General features: G+C 37.5%; 1 protein-coding gene across 4 annotated transcripts in view; it reads right to left on the bottom strand.

Annotated features, from left to right (window-relative positions):
* LOC120781407 (FERM domain-containing protein 5) overlaps positions 1–6,131 on the bottom strand; it is a 206,475-nt gene that overhangs the window by 169,980 nt on the left and 30,364 nt on the right. The window lies entirely within an intron of this gene.

Genomic DNA, 6,131 nt, shown 5'->3' with positions numbered 1-6,131 from the left:
ATAAATAATAAGCCTATCAAGGAAACAAAAGCAAATGCATACCAAATATGTTTAAAATCAAAGGCGTTTTTAGCATTTGCAGGTATTCTGCGCGCTCGGGTACTCTACCAGAAGTACTCCGCTATAGATGCAATCGCATATATCACACATACGTGTAATACTAGGCAAAATATTTGCCTAGGGGCCCAGTATCTTTAAATGAGGTAAACCTCCCCCACTCTATCTGGGAAAAACTGGCGCACCCTACCACAACTCAACTCCCCTGAGAGGAACACCACACTCAACATCTGAAAACAACATGTCCTAATACACCACATCGGGGGACAAATCGGATTTCACCACAGCAGATGACAACTATCTAATAACAAACAAAAGGATTGGATCATCGCTGCTTTTGTTTTATATTCGTACGACACACTGCGCACATCAACATTCGTCTACAAGACATTCAATTAGATACTGCGCCGCGTCAACACTACTTTTGACTCCGATCGACAGCGTTCCGCCCGCACCGATTTGCAGCGATCCTTTGGACAACACTTCGTTACACACAATTCCTTCGACACATTCGTCACATACAGTTCGCACATCTACATTCGATTTTATACTGCGCCGCGTCAACGCTATCTTTGACCCTGATCGACATTGATCCAAGATATTGGACATTAATTCAATAACACCACAATTTATGTAATATCGCACAAAACATTTGTATAAATAAAGGATAATTATCGGGTGATTTTTTAAGAGCTTGATAACTTTTTAAAAAAAAAAAACGCATAAAATTTGCAAAATCTCATCGGTTCTTTATTTGAAACGTTAGATTGGTTCATGACATTTACTTTTTGAAGATAATTTCATTTAAATGTTGACCGCGGCTGCGTCTTAGGTGGTCCATTCGGAAAGTCCAATTTTGGGCAACTTTTACGAGCATTTCGGCCGGAATAGCCCGAATTTCTTCGGAAATGTTGTCTTCCAAAGCTGGAATAGTTGCTGGCTTATTTCTGTAGACTTTAGACTTGACGTAGCCCCACAAAAAATAGTCTAAAGGCGTTAAATCGCATGATCTTGGTGGCCAACTTACGGGTCCATTTCTTGAGATGAATTGTTCTCCGAAGTTTTCCCTCAAAATGGCCATAGAATCGCGAGCTGTGTGGCATGTAGCGCCATCTTGTTGAAACCACATGTCAACCAAGTTCAGTTCTTCCATTTTTGGCAACAAAAAGTTTGTTAGCATCTTGGTTGACCAATGGTTTCGGTTGCAGCTGTACGTAAGGAGTTTGAGATACCGTCCTGCAGTTCCCTTATACAGAGTTGTTGACGAGTGCTCTCAGAGAGCAGGAGTGCAAGCCGAGTAGAAAATCGTTCTGCTGTCTGTTGTGATTGCAGCTCTCGAATCTTCCTTGTGTTTGTTGACGTGTGTTTTTTGCTGCACAGAGGCGGGTGCGAATCTTGGCTGCAACAAGGTAGTGGTCCGAGTCGATGTTATGGCTTCGGGGCGCACGCACATCTGAAACACTGGAGACGTGCCTGCCGTCTATCATAACGTGATCGATCCGGTTGGTGTTTTTTCGATCCGGAGACAGCCACATAGCTTGATGGATTTTCTTATGCTGGAATCTAGTACAATAGACAACAACATTTCGGCCCCGGTGAAGTCCATCAGCCCCGATCCATTTGGGGATGTTTCGCCGTTGCGGCTGAATTAACAGCCTGTTGCGCCAAAGATACCCTATTTGCCCACTTTAACGTTAAAGTCGCCAAGCACGATTTTAATGTCGCGGCGGGGCTCTCATAGGTGTGCTCCAAGCGCTCATAGAAGGCATCTCTGGTCACATCGTCCTTCTCTTCCGTCGATGCATGGCCGCAAATCAGCGATATTTTGAAGAACTTCGCTTTGATGCGGATTGTGGCTAGAGGTTCATCCACCGGGTGATGTTGCTAACGAGAGTATTATAGTTTTGTTCACATAACGGTTGTTTGTAAGTCCTAAAACTAAAAGAGTCAGATATAGGGTTATATATACCAAAGTGATCAGGGTGACGAGTAGAGTCGAAATCCGGATGTCTGTCTGTCCGTCCGTCCGTCTGTCCGTCCGTCTGTCCGTCCGTCCGTGCAAGCTGTAACTTGAGTAAAAATTGAGATATCATGATGAAACTTGGTACACGTATTCCTTGGCTCCATAAGAAGGTTAAGTTCGAAGATGGGCAAACTCGGCCCACTGCCACGCCCACAAAATGGCGGAAACCGAAAACCTATAAAGTGCCATAACTAAGCCATAAATAAAGATATTAAAGTGAAATTTGGCACAAAAGATCGCATTAGGGAGGGGCATATTTGGACGCAATTGTTTTGGAAAAGTGGGCGTGGCCCCGCCCCCTACTAAGTTTTTTGCACATATCTCGGAAACTACTATAGCTATGTCAACCAAACTTTACCGAGTCGATTTCTTCAGGTATTTCCATATACAGTTCAAAAATGGAAGAAATCGGATAATAACCACGCCCACCTCCATTACAAAGGTTATGTTGAAAATCACTAAAAGTGCGTTAACCGACTAACAAAAAACGTCAGAAACACTAAATTTTACGGAAGAAGTGGCAGAAGGAAGCTGCACCCAGGCTTTTTTTAAAAATTGAAAATGGGCGTGGCGCCGCCCACTTATGGACCAAGAACCATATCTCAGGAGCTACTAGAACGATTTCAATGAAATTCGGTATATAATATTTTTTTAACACCCTGATGACATGTACGAAATATGGGTGAAATCGGTTTACAACCACGCCTTCTTCCAATATAAAGCTATTTTGAATTCCATCTGATGCCTTCTCTGTATAATATATAGTACATTAGGAACCAATGATGATAGCGGAATAAAAATTTACAAAAATACGGTATTTGAAAAATATGTAAATGACGTATAATGAAATCTCGATTATCACTTTACCATGCGAGAGTATAAAATGTTCGGTGACACCCGAACTTAGCCCTTCCTTACTTGTTCTATAGAGTTTTATAGCTTTGTTAACCTTACAGTTGAAGCAATGCAAACTATAGGTGTTGCCCTGTATATAAAGACTTAAAAACGAAATTATCTGTCGGAATTCAAGCACACAATTTCTTTTTACCGGGATTTAGACTGTATGATACAAACTACTCAGATGGAAAGGAACATGGTGGAACAGCAAAGAGTTTTTTGAAACACTAGGTCATAATTTTCTAGTAGGTGGAGATTACAATGCAAAACACATGTATTGGGGCTCACGACTAGTCAATACGAAATGACGACAGCTCTATCACACTATAATCAATAGGCACAATAACTTTCTGGTAAGCCGACATATTGGCCTAATGATTGTAACAAAATACAAGATTTAATTGATTTTCTGTGTTCAAAAATATAGATAAATCACACATAACACAAGTGTTGGTAAATGTCCTATCTTTTGATGACTCTCCTGAACTAATAAAGATATGTGAATAACCCATATTCGAAGATCCAAAAGTGGGTCTAACATCTTATAAAACGAATTGACTAAAATATAAAAAATACGTGAGTAACCATATTCATATTTAGTACAAAATACATAAATACAAGAAGAGATATTGACAAAAGCATGAGAGAACTCAATGAAACAATAACTAACGCAGCTTCTTAGCAACACCTAATAAAAGCTATAAACCGATTGGTTTCAGAAAATCCATTTATAGAGAAACAGATAAGCTTGTAAATGAAAACAGGTGTGCAAGACGAGAATGGCAGGTAAATCCCTCCTTTCCACACAGCTTCAATTGAAATCTGCAGTACGTAAATTAAAAAAAGCGCTTAAGCGCGAAGTAAGTATATAAGAAGGTGTGTCCAAATTCGAGCAAGCAAAATTCCCTTTGGAAAACCCAAATTCCATGAAGCTACCAATTGACTCCAATATCCCTATACAAGACTTGGGTGGAAATTGGGCTCGAAGTTGCGAGGAAAAGGCTAATTGTTTTGCTAATCACCTGGAAAAGGTATTTTAACCTAATTGCTTAAAGAACAACTTTAAGCTGTCCAGCTTACCCAACGCAGCTAACGAGTCACTCGAGTCTTTTAAGACTTAAATCGCCAGGACATGATAATATTACTACAAAAATGCTAATTGACAAAATAGACAATTTATGGTTAAAGTAGGAGTTTTGACATCTAATGAACGACCGATAAGGGTTGGTGTACCACAAGGCAATGTTTTAGGACCAACTCTATACATAATATATACAACAGATCAACCAACTGCTTTAGTGAGCCGTAACAAATAAAACATTATAAAATCAATAATATTACTTAATTTCTGTCGAATAATGGTTAGCCAACTGGCGTATAAATGTAAAAAAAAAAAATATAAGCATGTTACACTTTCGGTAAGACCAAAAAGGTGCTCGGCTGTAAAAATGAAGAATATTTTAGAGCAAGCAGACGAAGTAACTTATCTTGGTATTCACCTAGGTAGAAGGCTCAGGTGGAGAAAACATACTTCTAGTAAAGTAACTTGTATGAAGTAAGAGTGAATTTAAATTGGCTTTTAAATAAACACTCTAAACTTAGCCTAGATAACAAAGTGCTTTTATACAATGCGGTCATAAAAGCGATTTAGATATACGGATATGTACTTACATATGGCATTCACCAGTGGGCTACAACCTGTGCAACTAATATTGATATAATACAAAGGTTCCAATCGAACAATCACTTTTTCGCCATGGTAAATGCGTAATGAAAATATTCATAAAGATCTTGGAATTCCTATCGTAAAGAAAGAACAGCATTTTGAAATATAGATCTAAACTCAGAGATCACCCAAACTTATTGGCTAATGCTTTAGTACAATCCTCCGATCAAACACGCCTTAAAAGACGAAATATGCCTGCGAACTGAAGAGGAGCGTATATAACAGCTCTATCACTTGCTCGAGCTTGTCTAGTTTAAAATAGATTTAAGATTTTATAACTAATTTTGGCTTTTAAAACAAAAACCTGTTGCCTTAAATACAGAAATATTGCAAAAAAAATATATATATATTACGAACTTTTCATTAAAAATTCCGTCAATTTGTGAGATATATTATAGAAACTCGTAGAGAATTTTTTTCTAATAAGATCAATAATTTTTTATATGCCTTACATGCCTAATAGGAAACTTGTCGAGTTTCCGGCTGGCTTTTTACCTCAGGGTATGGTCGGATAGAGGAGGTTCTCCAGATCAAAAATATATATGTACATAGTCGAGATATTTGCGCTTAAAGTTGAAAATTACCCCTATTAGAATGACGTATTTGATTTAAAATTAATTTTACACTTACATTTTTCATTTTTATGTTCACTAACACTTCACTAATTCGTTTGTACGCATTTATTTTACATTATATTGTGCAAAAATAGTTTTAATTCAATATTTAACTTAATGTTCGAATCTATTTACTTAACAATAACGAAAGAGCTGCAAACTGTCAAATAATCAGTGTTACCATACTAATATATTTCAACAAGCTAACAAAAATGCAATAGCAAGGAGATTATTAAAAAGGTATTTAATGCGAAAAAAACTTGATAAGCCCAGGGTTATTTTTTTGAAGCGCTGCCGAAGGCCACCAACACAAAAAGTAGTTCTACGCGGAAAAAAACTTGAAACACAATGGTGTTGGACCGACCAGGGTTTGTTTTAAGCGCGGCAGAAGGCCGCCAACGAAAACAGGAGTTTTACGCGAAAAAAACTTGACACACAATGGTGTTGGACCGACAAGGGTTATTTTTTTGAAGCCCGGCCGAACTTGACACACCTCATTTGCGGGTAATAAATAGATTTTTTGCCATAGACTACTGCAAAAATGCTTTTTTGGGTATAATATATTTTCTTTATTTATTTTAGTTCCTTTACAAAAGATGTCGATAAGGTAGCACTGATTATTTGACAGGCTGTAACCCTTTAATTGTTGTCAAATACATAGATTTGAATAATAAGTTTAATATTGATATAAAACCATTTTTGCACTATATTATGTTCATAGAATGTGTACAAACGATTTAATGAAATGTTAGTGAACATAAAAATTTAAAATATAAGTGTAAAAGTAATTTTAAATCCAAAAAATACGTAATTT

This window comes from Bactrocera tryoni, unplaced genomic scaffold (genome assembly GCF_016617805.1).
Source record: "Bactrocera tryoni isolate S06 unplaced genomic scaffold, CSIRO_BtryS06_freeze2 scaffold_7, whole genome shotgun sequence".
Lineage (NCBI taxonomy): Eukaryota > Metazoa > Arthropoda > Insecta > Diptera > Tephritidae > Bactrocera > Bactrocera tryoni.
This window is presented reverse-complemented; position numbering and strand designations above follow the sequence as displayed.